The following is a 20,926-nucleotide window of genomic DNA, read 5'->3' as shown; positions in this document are numbered from 1 at the left end:
ACCGCTATCATGGAAGCTCCTCTGTGTGGCATTTTTCTCCAACGGACCGTCAGCTGATCAGAGATTGCTGATAAAACAGCACATAATCTCCAGAGCTGGCTTTAGTTTGCTAACACGTCTGATGAAACCAATCTTTAAACAGTTTCTCAGTTGTCACTTCCCTCAGGAATTTTATGAAATATGCATATTTTTTTCAGATTTTTATTTATTTGAGAGGTAGAGTTATAGACAGTGAGAGGGAGAAACAGAGAGAAAGGGTCTTCCATCCACTGGTTCACTCCCCACATGGCCGTAACAGTCAGAACTGGAATGATCCGAAGCTGGGAGGCCGGAGCTTCTTCCAGGTCTCTCCACATGGGTACAGGGGCCCAAGCACTTGGGCCATCTTCCACTGCTTTCCCAGGCCACAGCAGAGAGCTAGATTAGAAAAGGAGCAGCCGGGATGAGAACTGGCACCCATATGGGATGCCGGCACTGCAGGTGGAGGATTAACCCAAACATGCATAATTCTTTAGGAGGAACATACACTAGCCAGAATTTCCTGAACTTATTTTACCATAGCATACCCCTGCCAACTTCTATTCTTTACAGGGAAAGAGAGCAAAGTATACCAAAGGCACTTAGGTTCTGCATATCACACTTAGGGAAACACTGGATTGGACTAGACTTCCTTCAGCTGTGTTTTAAACCTGAGGGCCCACGCAGACCACAGTGTTATTTCTCATGCTTCCTCATTCATTCTTTCGTGCAAACAGAACCTGTTTATTTGATTCATACTGCATCTCAAACACTGAGGCTGGCACTAGTATACGGAGATGCATAATCCAGACTTCAGGGGATCACATTGCTGGGAGATGGGGGGCGGGGCAAACCCACCAGCACACACAGAATCGAATGGGAAAAGAGTGTCCAAGGGCTGGAGCGTTGGCACTGTTCAGAATAGTAAGAGAGGGGCCAGTGCTGTGACAGAGCGGGTGAGGCCACTTCCTGCAGTGCCGGCATCCCATGTGGGTGCCGGTGCTAGTCCCAGCTGCTCCTCTTCCAATCCAACTCTCTGCTTTGGCCTGGGAAAGCAGTAGAAGATGGCCCAAGTGCTTGGGCCCCTGCACCCATGTGGGAGACCTGGAAGAAGCTTCAGACTACCAGTTTTGGATCTGTCCGGTTCCAGCCATTGCAGCCATTTGGGGAACGAACCCAGCAGATGGCAGGCCTCTCTCTCTATCACTCTGCCTCTCTGTATCTCTGCCTTTCAAATAAATAAATATGTCTTTAAAAAAAAGAATGGTGAAAGAGATGGCTGCAAGGATGAGCCCAGCCCACATGGATCAATGCTACAGACCATCCCATGCGGCAGTGACTTCTGGAGCTGGCCCTCTGATCCTGTTCATGGTGGGGTTTAGATGGTTTACTCACAGAGCACAAGTTCTCCATTTCCTGGGAAGCAGGCTCTTGGTAGCTGTGTACTGAAGCCCCTCTCCTCCTCCTGCTTTTCCCAGGTTTCCAGGGGACACACAAGCAGGGACGACTGCTGTGGTCGCTGTATTTCCTGAAAAACAGACAAAAGTTACAAGTTGGCTGGAAGTGAAGATTCCTCCATTCCATGTGTCACTCTGGGATTGTGCCCGTGGATGCAATGGACCAGAGCACAGGGCGCACCCATTGCCTCCAAGGCATACCCTGTTAGGCTGTGCCATGTGGCATCCAGACATTTCACATGGCAGCACCTGTGTGTGGGTGGAGAGCATTATTGCTCATGTCTGGACACTAGCCAGATGTTGACATGAACCTGCTCTTTGTCTCCTCACAGGCTAGCTGAGGGCAGTGGGAAAAGACAACAAGAAAAATGTTATAGAACCTGTCGGTTCTCATCATAGCCTTCACCCCAAAGAGTATCAGATGCATGTGTTTTTACAGGTTGTTTGTCTGTTTTCCCAAATAGTATTGGAAATTCTATTTCACAGTATATTTTACCCATTCTGATTTTTCCAAACCAGATTTAGCAATCACATTTCACAGTACATCGGAGGTATAAACAGCTGCAGTGAACTTTATGCAAAGCATCAACTTTCTAGGGTCCAAATAATGCAGCTCTCCTAGGAGTTCTGTCAGTCTCAGTGGGAAGACAGGTGTCTTTTGTGTCATTTCTGCACTGATACTTAAACAAAATGACACATGTCAAGGCTTAAGTCTGGCATCAGTGTGAAAGCTAATACCACTAATTTTTATTTCTGAAATAGTTGATAGATTTTATCTAACATCAGTTCACCAAACGGACTTCTTGAGGGTTTGAAATTGGCACCTTTCTTTTCTTCCATATCATCTAGTCAGCACTTCGAAAATAGAGAAAGGAGAGGAAGTACCAAGAGAGACAAGATTAAGTCCTTCACTTTAAATAAACGACGCAGCTTTATTACTTCCCATGGTTGTCTCTGTAATAACCTTGAAAGACCAGAAGCTTTTACGGATTCACATTGTACATGCCATATATTACCACCATGGCCATTTTGGTCTCTCAAATGATTGCAGAAAGATGAGTGTATTGATCGATCTCTTTCCTATTTTCAAATATGTCTAAATGAAAATGAGAAAACGCATCCTTTTAGTTAGGAGTAGATTAATGGAGATATCTCTACTCAGCCAAAGGCAGGGCAACGCTGTAAAAGACCAGTGATCACATGGAGTGAGATGGTTATATGACTCCTCTATGGCTCTCAGAGGGTTTATGGTGGCCAGCTTCCCAGACTGGTGTGTATCTCAGTCCACATCTGGTGGTAGTGAGTTTATTGAGAGTCTGGATTTCGTATTTATAAGGCTTCCATTACCTGTTTTAACTAGGTGTTAACTTGATAAAGAACTTCACTGATAGTTAGGATTGTCTTTTTCTCACTTTTACGAACTGCTAAAAATATTTCCAAGAGTCAAAATATGGGAGTTTTTTTTTCCTTTCTTTCCTTCCTTTACTTTTTAAATTACAGGGCCAGATTTTCTGGGTTCATGTTTTGCAATCTTCTTCAATTGTAATGAGATGTTTAACATATATTAAAACCCTTTAGCAGAAAGAGCAGAAGGCTTGCAATCGTGAATCAGACAAATTCTTTTTTACCATACAAGTTCAATTCCAGTTCCATTTCTGTCCTGAACAAACCGTGTTAACTTAAGCAAATCATTGAACTTGAGACAGGTTTCTTGTTTGTAAAGTTTGGATAATAAAAGTCTGCTCTGTCTCCCAAGATTTTTGAGAGGGTCAAGTGAGATGATTTATGTGAACACCTTTTATAAAATGTTGCTGATATTACTATACAGTCTCAAGCAACCCAGCCAAGCATTAGTTATTAATTACTATATTTAGGGTTACTCCTGATACAAGATAGTCGTAAACTAATTCTATTTTGCCATATATTCTACCCTGTAGGTTAATAAATTAGGTATCAGGTCACTATCTCGTTCATATGATCAAACTCTGGTTCCAAGGCCATGAAATACCAGTTACTCAGTTTGACCACTAGAGGGAGCAAAGCCTTTTCGTTTCCTTTTCCTCAAAACAACAGTATTAATTCAGTTAGAGCCATTGGAATATGCTATGGCACTTACTGAAGCAATAAGCAAATGTGTAGAACTACAAGTAAGATGATAGTTCATGGTCTGTGTCTCTTTGGAAAATAGTTAAGAGGACATAAAATCTGTCCTTGGTTAATTAAAACTAAATTAAAAGAAATGCATATACATACATATACATATGCTTATTAGTGTTCATACATATATTTCCTAACTATGTCCACTGTGGAGACCTAGAAGTAATGACACCTCAAAAGCACCAAGCACACGTAGCACCCAGATGTTGGTTTCTAAATACCATTGTACGGTAAAAGAACCAGGACTCCTTGAAAGAGTTGATTCCAGGGCTGGAGCAGGAAAAATACAAGATGAACTTGAAATATCTTATAATTCCATGAAATATGTAAGACCTTAAAAATGACGCTGACATACTGAGAGAACACAGGAAGCAACTCCCAGTGGTCAAATCTGGTGCAATCAAAGCAATAAAATACTTGACAACAGTAATAAAGTAAAATAAATAATCCTCAATCCAGCCATATAAATAAATGAGTAAATAAAAAGAAAAGTGGCTCTTCTTGTGGCATAACTCAATTTAAAAATAGAGGAGGATTCATAGAAATAGAAAATCACCATTGGGCAAACACCACAGTAACAGACAAGAACCATCAACGGTCACTAAAGTTAATGAGTGAAAAATCTTATAAGAAACAAGATACTTTGTGGCGTAGCAGGTAAAGCCATGGCCTACAATGCCAGCATCCCAAATGGATGCTGGTTCACATCCCGATTGCTCCACTTCCAATCCAGCTTCCTGCTAATGGCCTGAAAAAAGCAGCAGAAGATGACCCAAGTGTCTGGGGCCCTGCCATCCACAGAGAAGATTCAGATGAACCTCTTGGTTCCTGGCCCAGCCCTAGCTGTTGCAGCCACCTGGGGAGTGAACCAGAAAATAGAATATTCTCTTTCTCTCTCTTTTTCCTTCCCTCTCTGTAACTCCGACTTTAAAAATAAATCTGTTAAAAAGCAAAAGAAACAAAATATTTGCAAAATCTCAAAATGTCTACCAATACAACCCACATTAATTATAAAAAGGAAAATAGTACCTTTTTAGTGAAAAAGTCTGGATATTATCTTAACCAAGTATTCAAAGTTAACAACACCATTTATAAAATATGTCCTGCTATCGTGTAGTGAGAAGAACTCTGTATGGTTTTGCCCGACAAATAACCTACAGATAACCTGGGTGAGTATTGGGCGTAGCACATAAGATGCCCAAGTCATGTACCAGAATACCTGTGTTTTATTCCCAGCTCTGGCTTCTTATTCCACCTTCCTGCCAGTGCAGACCCTGGAAGCCAGCAGGTGCAGATCAAGTTGGTGAGTACCTGCCACCCAATGGGAGACTGAGATTGAGTTCTTAGTTCATGGCTCCCACCCTATCCCAGACTGGCTGTGGCAGGCACTTGGGAGGTGAACCAGCAGATGGGAGCTTTGTCTTTCTATTTGTATCTCTATCTCTCTGCCTCTCAAATAAGTTTTTAAAAAACAATATTTCTTAAAAATATTCATATTCTCAACCTAAATCTTCAGAAATCATAAAAGTAATCCAAATTGAAGGATGCCATAAAAAATAACTGAGTAGTATTCTTCAAGGTGAGGTGAAAGACTAAGGAACTGTTACACATTTGAGGAGATTAAAGAATCATGAACACTAAATGCAATGTCAAATTCTGGATTGAAAGATTGGCATTGTGGTATAGTAGATAAAGCCTCTACCTATGACACTGGCATCCCATATGGGCACCAGTCCATGTGCCTGCTGTACCACTTCTGATCCCTCTCCATACTAATGGCATGTGGAAGCAATGGAGGGTGGCCCAAGTGCTTGTGCCCCTGCCATCCATGTGGGAGACACAGAAGAAGCTCCTGGCTCCTGGCTTCAGCCGGGCCTAGCCCCTGCCTTTGTGGCCATCTGGAGAGCGAACCAGCAGATGGAAGATCTAGCTCTCCTTTTATCTCTGTGCCTCTCCCCCTCTCTATAATTCTGCCTTCCAAATAAATAAATAAATAAATAAATAAATCTTTTTAAAAACTCCAGAATGAAACAGAAAAAGACAGTAGTGGAAAAACTGATGGTTTGTATTAACCAGTATCAGACATTTATTTCCTCTTTTGATTACCATGCTGGGGTTATTAAGATGTTAGCATTAATGACAGTTGAGTGAAGGAAGGGTGTACTTGAAGTCTTATTTCAGAATTAAAACTTTCAAAGATGAATTGCACTTAAGAATTAGGAAATGCTTAAAGAGAACTCATCACAAGCTAGACATTGTTCAAAGTGCTTTATACACTTTACACCCTTTTTGAAGTGTGCTTCAAAAAGTTTGTGGAAAACAGAACTAAAAGATAAGCTCATTTTGGTGCATAACAGTTTTGAAATGCATGTGTATTTTTTCATAACACACATTTCCATGAACTTTTTCCAAGTTCCTCATGTATATGATCTCATTTAACACTTGCAATAACTATATGAGAAAGTGCTTATATTATCTGTATTTTTTAGACAAAGAAATTGAGGCAAACAAGGATTAAGTCAATTGCTTGAGATCACATACCACTTAAGTGGTTGAAACAGAACTTGGCCATCAGCATCTGACTGCAGAGTCCTTGTTCTCAAAAGGCATTGGACTACCCCTCATGTGAGCACTATGCACACAGCTGTTTAGCAACAAACTATTTGCTGAGCATCTATAAAGTGAAGAATGGTGTGCTAAATCCAGTCTACAAAGATGAACAGGATAATTTCTACTTCTTGAATAGCTTGTAATTTGCAAAGACAGAATATGTTCTGCTCCTCAATACTGGCACCGTTTACTAAGATCTATTATGTAGTTTGTATATGCAATATTCTGTTTCCAATGGTGAAAAAAAAGAATCTCAGAGATATTTAATGATTGTTAAGCCACACAACCAGTTCAGTAGCAGAGCCAAGATTTAAGTCAAGGTCTGCAATCATTTATTCAATAAATATTTACTGAGTTCCTCTTCATGCCAAGTAGTGTGCCGGGTGGTATGACTGCAGCAGAGTAGTGGAGGACAAAGCAGTTGCCCTCATGGAGCACCAACTTTTTATTTTAAAGATTTATTCATTTATTTTGAAAGGCAGAGTTACAGAGAGGCAGAGGCAGAGGGAGAGAGGGAGGTCTTCCATCTGCTGCGTCACTCCCCAAATGGCTACAACAGCCAGAGCTGGGCCAGTCTGAAGCCAGGAGCTTCTTCCAGATCTCCCATGTGGGTGCAAGGGCGCAAAGACGGGTTATCTTCTTATTTTTATTTTTTAAGATAGCTTTATTTAATAAATATAAATTTCATAGGTATAGCTTTAGGCATATTGTGGTTCTTCCCCCCATATCCACCCTCCCAGCCCTACTCCCATCCCCTTCTCCCATCCCATTCTTCACTAAGATTCATTTTTAATTATCTTTATGTACAGAAGACCAACTCTATTAATTTTTTTTTGACAGGCAGAGTTAGACAGTTAGAGAGAGAGACAGAGAGAAAGGTCTTCCCTCCGCTGGTTCACTCCACAAATGGCCACTATGGCCAGCATGCTGCGTCAATCCGAAGCCAGGAGCCAGGTGCTTCCTCCTGGTCTCCCATGCGGGTGCAGGGCCCAAACACTTGGGCCATCCTCCACTGCCTTCCCAGGCCACGGCAGAGAGCTGGACTGGAAGAGGAGCAACCGGGACAGAATCCAGCGCCCCAACCAGGACTAGAACCCAGGGTGCTGGTGCTGCAGGCGCCGGCCAAATACCAACTCTATATTAAGTAAGGATTTTGACAGTTTGCACCTACACAGACACACAAAGTATAAAGTATTGTTTGAAGACAAATTCTACAGTTACTTCTCATAGTACAAGTCACTAAGGACAGAGGTCCTATATGGGGAGCAAGTGCACAGTGATTCCTGTTGTTGATTTAACAATTGACACTCTTATTTATGACGTCAGTCATCACCCGAGGCTCTTGTCATGGGCTGCCAAGGCTATGGAAGCCTCTTGAGTCCACAAACTCTGACCTTATTTAGACAAGGCCATAATCAAAGTGGAAGTTCTTTCCTCCCTTCAGAGAAAGGTACCTCCTTCTTTGATGGCCCATTCTTTCTGCTGGGATCTCACTCACAGAGATCTTTCATTTAGGTCATTTTTGCTACAGCGTTTTGCTACAGTTACATGCCTGAAATATTCTCATGAGCTTTTTAGCCAGATCAGAATGCCTTAAGGGCTGATTCTGAGGTCAGGGTACTATGTAGGGCATTTCTCATTCTATGAGTCTGCTGTAATGGCCTGCTTCCCATTGTTGGATCCTTCTCTCCTTTTTAATTCTATCTATTGCTATTAGCAGACACTTGGTCTTATTTATGTGATCCCTTTGACACTTATTCCTATCCACATGATCAGTTACACACTTAAAACGATCACTTAGTAATATGGTATTAGTACCACCCAGTTTAATGGGATTTGGAGTCCCATGGCAAGTTTTTAGCTTTACCCTTAGGTGTAAGTCCGTGGGAACATGTGCTGAACTGTACATCTCCTCTGTCTCTTATTCCCACTCTTATTTTTTACTGGGATCAATTTTCAATTGGATTTAAACTCCTAAAAACAATTGTGTGTTAATTAAAGAGTTCAACCAATGCTATTAAGTAAAAAAAGAAAATAGCAAAAAAAAATAAAATAGTAAGCTGTTCCTCGACAGTCAGGACAAGGGCTGATCAAGTCATTGCTTCTCATAGTGTCAGTTTCACTTCTACAGAGTTCCTTTTAGGTGCTCAGTTAGTTGTTACACATCAGGGAGAACATATGATATTTATTGGAGCCATCTTCTGCTTTCCCAGGCAATAGCAGAGAGCTGGATTGGAAGTAGAGCAGCTGGGATTCGAACTGGTGCTCATATGGGATGTCATCACTGCAGGCAGCGGCTTTACCCACTGCACCACAGCACCTGGCCCCCACCAACTTTTAATAATGCAGCCAGTATCTTACAGTCCAAATCTGAACCTTAACTTCTGAAAACTTAGCCCCACCCACACACTTTTCTCACTGTCCTGTGTTTTCTAAGGCTAGGGTTATCCACAGAAACCGGTAGACAGTATACTCCTTATAATATAGCTTGGTGGCAACCATGCAGCTTTTCTTTCTTTTGAAACATTTATTTATTATTTGAGAGTAAAATTTATTTATTATTCATTGAGTTACAGAGAAAGACAGGAGAGAGAGAGAGAGAGAGAGAGAGAGAGAGAGAGAGAGAGAGAGAGATCTTCCATCCACTGGTTCACTCCCCAGTTGGCCACAACAGCCAGGGATGGGCCAGGCCAAAGCCAGGAGACAGGAGCTTCTTCCAGGTCTCCCATGTGGGTGCTGGGGACCAAGTGCTTGGGCCATCTTCTACTGCTTTCCCAGGTGTATTAGCAGGGAGCTGGATCAGAAGTGGGGCAGCTGAGACTCAAAAAACTCACGTCCATATGGGATGCTGGTACTGCAGGCCATGGCTTTACCCACTACGCCACAGTGTTGGCCCCAACCATGCAGCTTATCAAAGCAAAGACTCCTGCTTGCCAAAACCACATGTTGGGGTTTGAGTGTAACCTGCTTACTCAGCATGCCTGGCTCACTCCTGATCCACTGACTCCCAATGGGCAATGTATGCACAAAGACTGAAGATGACCCTGAGCATGAAGATTTGGGAGTAGCCAGAGGAGAGGGCAAGTCCAGCCCCAGCATTTCAGATCCCATTCTCTATTGTTTCTTTCACATCTGTGGATTCTGTAAGTTGCCACATATTGTTTTTCAAGTGTAAGCCTGAACAGTCCAGACAGCTCAGACACTCACAGGTGTTAGCAAGTCTTGCAGTGTGTCAGGATCCATTCTTTGGCCCAAGCTCCAAAAGTATCCTACTATTGGAGTGGATGTTTTGCTTTTAAACTTCTGTTTTACAAGTATAAATAACTAGGAAATTCTCTCCAATACCTGCACTGAAGCCTTACATTGCACTCTGGAGCCGCATTGGCTGCCGTGAAATCCTACCCAGGACTCTGGTTCAAATGCCTTGCTCCTTGACCTTGGCTCCCTGGTGCCTGGTACCTTGTGCTGCCTATACCTTGGCCTGCTGCCTATTGTTAGTGTGCAGTTTATACAGATGTCCCATCTACCTAGCTCTCCTGCTTCCTGTGGACCACCACTACATAGGCCATCACCAGTCCATCACCAGCAAATATACTGCCATACACTTCAAGTTCAAAGGACTGAGAATAATGATGGTGAAGGAGGAAATAGTGTGGCAATGGCACAACAGCTAAATGCAACAAAGCAAGAAGGGCAAATTGAGAGTGGACTTCTAAATTGAAGTTCTGATGGAAGCTCTGAGGCTGAGTGAGTCCTTCAAGGGACTGTACCTGATGCCTAGTCCTCAGTCTCTCTGTAAAGAACATGGAACCCCGGTCTATTGGGCCAGTCTAGGCTTGATGCCCCACAGACATGCCCCTCAACTTGTTTGGAACAGAGTAGAATACAGGATACTCATTCTGATAGACTGTGGGTCTCTCCTTTTCCTTTCTTAAAAAATTATTCATTTATTTACTTATGAGAGAGAGAGAGGAAGAGAAAGAGAGATAGAGTGCTCCTATCTACTGGGTTCAGTTTCTGCAAGCCTGCAATGGTTAGGGCTGGGCCAGGGCCAAAGCTAAGAACTGGGAAACACAATCTAAGTCTCTTCTGTGGGTGGCAGGAACCCTACTACTTACACTATCCCTGTTGCCTCCTGGAGTCTGCATTAGCAGGAGGCTGGAGTCAGCAACTGGACCCGGAAATCAAACAAGGTGATACAGTGTGTGTTGCAGGCATCTTAACCCCCAAGTTCCTTGCCCACCCCCGGGCTTGACTTCTGTTCTGACTGCTCTATTATGCTATGATGATTGCTAAGTAGTTGATACTTCCGGGTTTAACAAATAGGACATAACAACTGTAAAATCTCAAGGGGATACTGCATTAAATGTAGTTCTTCGTGGTGAGACCATCTTTCTAATCTGACCATATTAATAGACTGATGTCATGTGGTCCACAGGGATTTCCAAAACAAGAGGTAGAAGCAGAAATGATTAATTACACAGAATTACCTGTCTCTAAATTAAAATAATTTTTAAATTAAAAATAGAATGACTGAGTCCTGAAATAACTCCTACAAATGAGATGACCTTCAAATGTCCTCTTAAATCATGTAAATCATGAGCCATTGAGTGTTTCCATAATGTTATTTTGACTGGGATACCAGAGAAACATGCTTTTGAAGTATAATCAAAAATTCCTATTTGATGACAAATGTTGAGAAATCTGTGATTCTTCAATTAACCTAACACATTCTAAATTGAGCCAGAATATTACTTGAGGTCAGTCTTAAGAAAATCAACTCATTCTTTTCCCCCTAGTAATAGCATTTGTTAGGAAAGTATCTTTTTTAAAAAAGATTTATTTTATTTTTTACTTGAAAGTCACAGTTACACACAGAGAGAAGGAGAGGTAGAGGTAGAGGTAGAGGTAGAGGTAGAGGTAGAGGTAGAGGTAGAGGTAGAGGTAGAGGTAGAGAGAGAGAAGTCTTTCATCTGCTGGTTCACTTCCCAGATGGCCACAATGGCCGGAGCTGTGCTGATTCGAGGCCAGGAGCCAGGAGCTTCTTCTGGGTCTCCCATGCAGGTGCAGGGCCCCAAGGACTTGGGCCATCTCCTACTGCTTTCCCAAGCCATAGAGAGAGCTGGATCAGAAGTGGAGCAGCCGGGTCTCGAACCGGCACCCATATTGGATGCTGGCACTGCAGGCAGCAACTTTACCCACTACGCCACAGCGCCGGCCCAAGAAAGTACTTCTTACAGACTAAATACATAGAAAAAAGTCATGATTCCCAATAGTTTGCTATAAGAAATATCATAATTCCCTTCTCTTTTAAAACAATATTTTGGACTACATCTAAATTTCCTATTCTTCTTTCTTTTTTTATAATACGCAATGGTTGTTGAATTTTACCAAATTCTTTTTCAGCAGCTATTAAAAGTATCAACTGTTATCATTTTAAAGTATTAATATAATAGATGCTTGAATTTCTGGGATAAAGCCTACTTGGTCATGATGTATTACTCTTTTCACATTCTATCAAAAGTTTACTTGGGACTTTTTTCATTGTTCATATGTAGAGTTGTCTCTGTGTTCTATTTTGTTTGATATTCAGTTTGATATTGTGACAGCAACTCAATGTAAGTTAGCAGCAGTGTAAGTCTATGTTTTAATGGCATCAAACAATTAATTGACTTGGCAGGGACTGGCTCTGTGGCACAGCAGAGTCAACAACCACAATCCACTACATCCCATATCAGAGTGCTGGTTCGATTATTGGTCTCTTCACATCTGATCCAGCTCCCTGTTAATGCGCCAGGGAAGGTAGAGGAAGAAGGCTCAAGTATTTGGGCTCCTGTCACCCATGTGGGTGACTTGGAGTTCCTGGGTCCTAGCTTTGACCTGGCCCAGACCTGGATGTAGCCGTTGCAGCCATTTATGGAGTGAACCACTGGGTAGAAGATTCTCTCTCTCTCTCTCTCTCTCTTTTTCTCTCTCTCTCTCTCTCATTCTCACTCCTGATGTCTCTTTCTCCATCCCTTCCTCCCTCTCTTCCTCTCAAATAAATGAATAAAAACATAAATGATTCAGCAGTCACATATTCTTTAAAAACTTTTCAGAAATTACCCTGAAAACTAAGTCTGTGAACACTCTGGGGCATGGGTCTAGCATTATTTCACTATCTTGTCAAACTGATTTTGGTATTCTTTTCTCATAGAAAATCATTCATCAAGACTTCAAAAACTTGAATGAAAATTATACATAATTATCATCTCTTTTAAAACAACCCTCTGAACCCCCTCACTAGCAGTTCTACTTGTTGGCGGGTCCCTGTTGTTGCTGCTGTCCATCAACATTGCACTATACTTACTGTAATATTCAGCATTTGCTGATGTTTTCTGTTAATTCTCATTTTATGTCTCCTTTCACCCAATAGTTGTCTAGGGTTTGAAAATTCAAAGATGCATCTTTTTTCCATCCATCCTTTTATTGATTTCTGGTTTCACTGCACGGTGGTCAATATGACCTGTGTTTTTCCTACTCCTGATTTTGAGCCTTTCATGGTTCTTTTTGTTTTGTTTTGCTCTCCTCTTCTCCCTTCCTTCTTTTTCTTCTTTTGCCCTTCCTTCCATTTCTGTTTAAAGCCTTCTTTCTAACGGGATTTAGTGTTTTCTCCTTCATCCTTGGAGTTCCGACATCATCATCTCAGAACGTTTATTATTCTCTGTTCCAGAAGGCATCCTTGACTTGATCTTTCAAATTGCATTGTTCTTCAGCAAAATCCACACTAAGCTTTTTACTGAGTCTACGTTGGGTAACGTTTTAATGTTTCCAAATAATTGTATGGTTCTTCTCTGTTCTATAACTATAGCATATTCTCCAGTATCCTCAAAGTAATTATAATTATTTTCCTCTCAAGTTCTGTTCCCTGCATGGCAGAATTCTGGAGGGTCAACTGTTGTCATTTGGTTCTACGCATATATTGGTTGTCCTCAAATGTCTGATGTTGACCCCCTGTAGCCCTCGTAAAAGTTAGGTCTGCTGTGTCCATCCTGCTCTCCTCCTGTCAGGCTAAAATCATCACCCTCAGCCAACCCAAAGCATGTAAATCACACTTCAAAAATATTGAATATTTCCTGAAGTTTGGTGGGAACCAGAGAAGGGAATTACATCGCAGACTGAATAAAAAGGTTTCTTTTCTTCTTTTTTGACAGACAGTGAGAGAGAGAGACAGAGAGAAAGGTCTTCCTTCCATTGGTTCACTCCCCAAATAGCTGCTATGACCAGCGTGCTGCGCTGAGCCAAAGCCAAGAGCCAGGTGTTTCTTGAGTTGGACTGGAAGAGGGGCACCCCAGCTGGGACTAGAACCCAGGGTGCCAGCGCCGCAGGTGGAGGATTAGCCAAGTGAGCCATGGCGCCGGCTGAACAAAGTTTCTTAAAAAGTCCTAATCCACATCCCCTAGTTTCTTTTTCCTAGTAGATGCCTATTCTGTGAACACACACACACACACACACACCACAGACCTAGACCTCTCGGGTCACCCTGGACTCAGCTTTTCAGTTTCGCTTTACCCTGCTGTCAGGTCAATTCTGGGAAGCACACCTTCACACTGAACAAGCTCAAAAATGTTCCCCTTTAAGGAATTGTTTTTTCCAACGACCTAGCCAACCACCTGGAACAAGAAGAGAGTAAGGGGAGAACTGGAATGAAGGCAGAGCGTGAATGCTTTGTTACTGGAACTCCATACCAGGAACAGCCTCGCTGTTGATGTGTGAAGCTGCTGACTCAGTGTTTGTTTCTCAAGGCTTGGCAAACGGCACCCATACCTGTACAGGAGGTTTGTCTTCTAACTGCTAAGATTTCTTTCCATCTCTTCACTACTGTCTGGAATTCAATTTCTGTCTTCCAACACTATCCACACTTTAATTTTTCTGTCATTTCAAGGGGAAACTGTGAATTAAGCTTATCATCTTGATCTTTAAGTCTGAGTCCAAGTTTCTAGACAAGCTCATGTCAACTGATTTTATCTCTTTTTTTTTTCTTTTTTTCCTATCTCATTCAAAGTGTTTTCGTCATTCAAAGGATGTCACCTTTGCCTTCTCTCTTATTTGTACATTACCAAGAAACTGGATTCTCATCTGTGCCAACTATTCTATTGGTTTGTTGATTTTTCATGAAGTCATATCTGGTTCATTCTGCAAACACTACTGAAGACTTAAGTTCCATATACCTTGCTTAAATTAATATTCAGCTGCAAGAGACACAACTTATAATCAAACATATAGTTCCTCTGTTAGCAAATGAGAAAATCCCAAATAGCACACAAACTTTGCTACTTGAACACCATTATAGACACCTAAGGAAATTTTCATGGTAAAATTCTCCCAAAGCCTGTATCACATGAAAGTCACACCTCCAGCAAAATGAAAGGCTCTCACAGGTGATAGGTTAGAACTAATTATGAAAACTTGATAGACACTAAAAAGGTAGAATTGCTTAACATATATTGACAAAAAGTTTCCCCCTGGACAAAGGAAAAAATATAAATGCTACCTCAATCCTGAAAGTGACCCCAGAAGATAGGTTCCCAAGTGGGCCAGGCGGGAGTAAGATGGGCACATTCCTTTATCTTGGATCTGAATTAATTCTCTCTGCACAAAGACTTAGTAATTGCCACAACAGCAACACTTGTGTCACCTGTGGGAAGCTAAGGTTCTTAGAGGAGTCTAAAACTCTGGGGACCCTTTGGGCTTTAGGAAATCTCTCTAAACTCTGAGTGGGGGTGGCCATTTCTGTTTGGTCAGAGGGCTGAAGGCGGAAGGCACTTGGAGGAGGTGCATGGTCGACAGAACTCCTTGGGTAGGAGGAAGGAGGGGCAGTGAAGACAGCTGTGGAGACTGCACCAGAGGAGGAGAAAATGTTTTGAAACCACAAGCATTCTGTTTAACATTTCAAAGACTTCCTTTATGGCAGTGATATCCATCAGACATGAAGTGGAAGAGCTGAGCACTACAAGATTCAAGTTTCTTACAAATTTAGAATTGATGTCAAGAACAGGGATTCCCTGTCATCCAACATTTAACCTTATTTGACCTGTTCTTCCATATTTCACAAAGCATGGGGATGGAACTACTATGCCACCATTTATCAAAACCTTAATTATTTTAAATGAATCCTGGCCAAAAAAAAAAAAAAGCTAGGAAATACCAAAAATGTTTGGCCTGACAATGGAAATGGAAAATGTGAACAGCTAAATTTATTGAAATGCTATCCCCTAAAATGAAGTTTTATATGTATTTTTACAAATATTTTGTTGAGACCCAAACAGGGTTGGGCCTGGGGACTTCAGTAAGACTACATCAGGCTCCTTAAATGACATGAGGAATAATGCGTCAATCCCGTGATAGATCCAGCAGGAGCCTCACTTCATCTGCGCGTGTGCAGGACTGGGCAACTGTAATCCCAAGGATTCAGGGCCCAATGTAAAGACTCCAAATGAAACAGAATACCTAGCACTGAAAGGCAACGCTGCTCCGAAGGAAATGATGAAGTGATGATAGCTTTTCACACCTGAAGAAATCCAGGCATGGGCCCTTCACCCCTTTCCGGCTGGGGAGGGACTGAACACAGAAAGCTTTAGTGCTCAAATTTAAAGTTTCTCTGCTTAAAGGTCATATAAAATTGTCAATTTACACAAAGAAGGCAATCTTCTTCTTTCACTATTTCTAATATAGATGTTCCATAAAATGCAGGAAATTTTTAATTTAAAATTGTTGATCTTTAGTATTTGGTTATACTTGAAAAAACATACCAGTGTGTTGATAATACACCAAGAGCAGGGGATATTGAATCTTAACTGACACAGGGGATAAGAATCAATCACTACTTAAATCTACCTTACTGCAGAAAGCACTCAAAGTGTATGATGGCTTTGGTATTCCAATAACCTCCGACTTAAAATCCACCCCTTGACTTCTGTGACTGTAATTCATTCAAATTGTATTTGAATTTTGTTTTATTTTCAAATTTTATTTGTTCATTTCATTTAGAGAGAGAGAGAGAGAAACTCCCATCCACTGCTTTTCTCCTCAAATGCCCACAATAGCAGAGGTTGGATCCACCTGAAGCCAGGAGCCCACAACTCCATGTGGGTCTCCCACATGGGTAGCAGGGAATAAAATACTTGAGCCATCACCTGCTGCCTCCCAAGATGTGCATTGGCAGAAAAACTGGAACTGGGACTCAAACCCAGGCACTCTAAAAAATCATGATTATGAAACTTCTTTCTTTAGCATAGACTTAGGCAAGGTTGATCCTGCCCAGACCTGCTGTTTATAGGGCTTTACAGGGCCTTGCCATGACTCTTGTCCAGAAACACCCCCTGGACACTGGGCTTGTCTAAGCATCACTTCAGGAACTGGGCATCCTGGAATTCTCTGCTTCAAATGACTCTGCTTGAAGATGTAATCCCAGGCTCAGAATGGCCAAGGGGCAGCTGGATACTGAGGATATGGACAGAACTGTGCTGTGTGGACTGCCACATCACAAATGTGCACTCAAAAAGCCTGTGCACTGGGGGATAGAGAGTGAACCTCCAGCCAGGAGCCGCTTCTCCCTGTACCACCTTGTTCCAGTAGAGAACTCCACGAGCTTGAGAGCTGTAAATTCCAGCCTGACCATCCACATTGTGATGAAGTTAGATTTGTCCAGGGGGGAGGACAGAACATATTTTATCTGGCAGTGTGTAGGTTTGATTTATAACTGTGAACTATTTAGACACATGGTGTGTGGGCCCTGCAAATGCGAGGGGCGGAACTGGCTTTCAAAGCAGTGGGGGTGAGGCTGAGGGTGACATCCCCATTCTTCTCACCCTGGGGCTCTCCCTGTTCTCCATCAAAGGGCTGCTGTGGATTGGATGGATTGCAAAGAATGCTGGTTCTCTACAGGGCTCTCCCCACCAGAAAGAATGGTTTCCATTTGCAGAGTATGGCTACAGCATTCGTCCAGACTCCCTGTGTCAGCTGAAGGCAGCTGGCTATGTGTTTCAGCTCGTTTTCCTTGTGTGCTGGGCAAATGTGCCAAGCCAAAGTTCAGCAGAGCCAGAGCTAGGCAAACCCTCCCAATCCTTGCTAAGCACTATATTCTACATTTCTGTATGAAGCCAGTATACTCCTTTTCTGTAAGGCACAAAACTATATTTGCAAGCTATGGCCTCAGGAATGGCAGAGCAATGGTGTTAGATATGAAATTAAATTATAGAGGCTGGTGCTGTGGCATAGCAGGTAAAGCTGCCGCCTGCAGCTCCAGCATCCCATGTGGGCACTGGTTCTAGTCCCAGCTGCTCCACTTCTGATCCAGCTCTCTGCTGTGGCCTGGGAAACCAGTGGAAGACTGCCCAAGTCCTTGGGCCCCTTCACCTGCGTGGGAGACCCAGAGGAAGCTCCTGGCTCCTGGCTTCGGATTGACACAGCTCCGGCCATTACAGCCAGTTGGGGAATGAACCAGTGGATGGAAGACCTATCTCTCTCTCTCCCTCTCACTTTCAAATAAATAAATAAATCTTTTAAAAAATTAAATTATCACACTTTACCCAAGTGGTAGCAGCTTTGGCCTTGTGCCTGAATAGGAAGCTTAGTCACTGACTATCCATGTAACTTATTCATGTAACTAAGTTACTTAGTCCTCTCTGAATTTCTGTTTCCATCTCAAAATGGGAAACAGGAGAGGAAATGGAAAGGAAAATAAAGAAAAAAATGAGCATTGTAAACACTCAAAGTGTAGTCTAGTCTTTAGGCTCCATCACCCCATCTCTGAAGCTTATCTTCATACATAATCTTTGCCCCTCTGGCTAATATCCAATGCTATGGGCCCATCTCCCCCATTGTTCTCCCTCAAACTTGCCTCTGTAAGACTGGCAGTATTCCATGCCTAGGGCAGTTGACAACATGAGAGTGCTCAGTCCAGCCCAATAGCAAGCAATTTGATTCTATTTGTTCATCAATTTCCTGCAAAAACAAAAACAACAAAACCTCAGCCTTCAATATCTAGATGAAACCACCCTTTCAAAGAAAAGTGCTGTTTTGGGACCCGCTATACACGAGAGAGTGAACACAAATGTGGACAAAGCTGAGAACGTCCTTCAAAATTCACAAGCCAACAAGAAGAGAAGGTGGGTGTAAAAGTGCTCAGTAGTTCAGGGCGAAAGACCACAGACTCCAGAACCAGATGGGCGGGGCAGTGTCACTGCACTGGATTCTGTCACTCAGAATGGTGCAATGCTTGGATACGGTTTGACTTGGTCAAAGATTTGTGTGTGAGAAGATTGGTCCCCAGGGTGGTGGACTTTAAGCAGAGGTGGCGCATAATGGGAGGTCCTTAGATCATGGAGAGTACGCCCTTTGAAGGGATTGTGAGATCCCAGGCCCTTTGGCTTTCTGTCGGGCAATGTGATCTCGCCCTCTCACACACACCCCATCATCTGCCATGAGGCCTGCAGAGCTAAGCTAATGCCAGCATCATGCCCTTGAACTTCCAGATCTGTGAGCTAAATAAACCTCTTTTCTTTTTAAAGTTACCCAGTCCCATGTATCTTATTATAGTAATGGGAAACAGACAGATAGAAGGAAACTTCAAAAAGTTCATTGGAAAATGCAATCAAAAGATAATTTTATTTTGGTGCCAAAAATTTTTGAATCCCCTCATAGTTCTTCGTAATATGTATTTTTCATGACAGTTTTGAAGACCTCTAACATGCATGGCTTTCAAATTTTTTTTCACCAACATGCATGCATCTTTTAATTCCATCTTTTTAAAAAAGGTTTATTCTATTTGAAAGGCAGACTTATTCAAAGAGAGAGAGAGATAGAGAGAGAGAGAGAGAGATCTTCTACCTGCTGATTCATTCCCCAAATGACCACAATGACCAAGGCTGGGTCAGGCCAAAGCCAGAACCCAGGGGCTTCTTCTGGGTCTCCCACATGGGTGCAGGGCCCAAGGACTTAGGCCGTCTTCCATAACTTTACCAAGCACATTAGCAGAGAGCTGGATCAGAAGTGGAGAAGTCAGGACTCAAACCTGTGAGCATACGGGACGCTGGCTTTGTAGGTGGTGGCTCAATCCACTACGCCACAGCAATGGCATCTAATTTCATGCTTTAATGAATTTTTAGAAGTACCCCCATAAACTTAGTATGTGAATTTGGACAACTTTATGTCTCTGGATATTAATTTCACCCTCTGTAAAATGTGACAAAATCCAATTATATTGAAATGACCTAATATAAACCCATAGCCCAGTTTCTGGAAGCTAGTGAGTATTTTGAGGATAGCTGCTTTTATTATAACAATGTTAATGCTACTGATAACTAAAATTACACGGTGAATGGCAATAGTATGAACAAAATGTCACCTAATTGTGCAAGCTTACTTGTATCTAGGGAAGGAAAGGGGAGGGTGTGAGTGAAAGGAAGTAGCGCGTGATCTGGGCCTTGAAGGGTGAGAACTTTGCCAAGCGGCACAGGGGCAGAAAATGGCCCTGAAGGCAAGGGGGGCTCCGTGATGCAGCGCTGTGAGCGACTGTTGGATCAGTGCCCTCTGACTGTAGTAGCCAGTAGGGCCTACCTGAGAAGAGAGAATTCTAAGTCACCTGTAACGCCGTGCTGGCAGCTGTCTTCTAGACTAGAGGCCCCAGCTGTGCAGACTGAAGGGAAGGCCGAGCTTGGACATGCTAAGCACAGACATTGGAGAAGATTTTGGAAAGTATTTTGTCATTCTAATCAATAGCAATGTTGCCTGTTGTCTAACAAAGCCATAACCCTTGAGAAAACAGTCTTTGGAGGCTCAGCTGGCTACAGAGTACCTGAAGCCAAGAAATTCAATTGTTAATCCTGATTCAAAGGACCCACTCATTTGTAAGAAAATAAATCTCTATGTGGCAAATGTTGGGTATAACGATTAAGGCTCCCCTTGGAAGACTTGGGGTAGCCACATGCCACATCAGAGCACCCAAGTTGTAGTCCCAACTATGAACCCAATTCCAGCTGCCTGCTAATGTACATCCTGGGAGACAGCAGGTGATGGCGCAGGTAAATGTGTCCCGTCACCCACATGGGCAACCTAGATTGAGTTCAGGGTTCTTGGCTTCAGCCCAGCCAAGCTCTGGTTGTTGCAGGCATGTGAGGGTAACACAATGGATGGTTACAATAGAGATCTCTGTCAGTTTTCTCTCTCTGTCTCTCCACCTTTCAAATAAATAAAATGTGTAAAGGAAAAAATTTTTAGAAGTGAAAGTAATTACCAAATGCTTAGCATCAAAATAAATTTTTAAGCTCTCAATGGCTATCAAGACTTCTCAGCATATGTAAGCTTAAATATGTAAAGTGCAAGAGCTTTTCAATAAATAAATAAATAAATGGAGAATTTTTCCTAAAAGGTCTTTGATTGGGGGGAGTTGCATTTTTTTTCTTTTTCTTCTTTTTTTTCCTATTTTGCAGCTGCAGCAGAAAAGTTTTTTAAAAAAATAAAAAAGAAAGAAAAAGACACTGTGGCCAGCCAACTTCCTTTCCAAACATTTGGTCCTGAGTAGCTCCTGCAAAGAATAGTCAAGTGTAATAGACGTGGAGGAATGTGGCAATCCATTTGCTTTATTTCTGCAAAATTATTGCGGATTGCAGGTCTGGGGGAGGGGATGCGTGGGAGAAATTGGC

At 42.3% G+C, this 20,926-nt stretch overlaps 1 long non-coding RNA gene across 1 annotated transcript in view; it reads right to left on the bottom strand.

Moving 5' to 3' along the window:
* Nucleotides 1–1,216: 1,216 nt before the first annotated feature.
* Nucleotides 1,217–20,926, bottom strand: part of LOC133769576 (uncharacterized) — a 159,985-nt gene continuing 140,275 nt past the window's right edge. The window contains exon 4 of the long non-coding RNA XR_009867211.1: nt 1,217–1,546. This is a non-coding gene — a long non-coding RNA (uncharacterized LOC133769576). The remainder of the gene's footprint in view (nt 1,547–20,926) is intronic.

The sequence above is a fragment of the Lepus europaeus genome, chromosome 11 (genome assembly GCF_033115175.1).
Source record: "Lepus europaeus isolate LE1 chromosome 11, mLepTim1.pri, whole genome shotgun sequence".
Taxonomy (NCBI): domain Eukaryota; kingdom Metazoa; phylum Chordata; class Mammalia; order Lagomorpha; family Leporidae; genus Lepus; species Lepus europaeus.
This window is presented reverse-complemented; position numbering and strand designations above follow the sequence as displayed.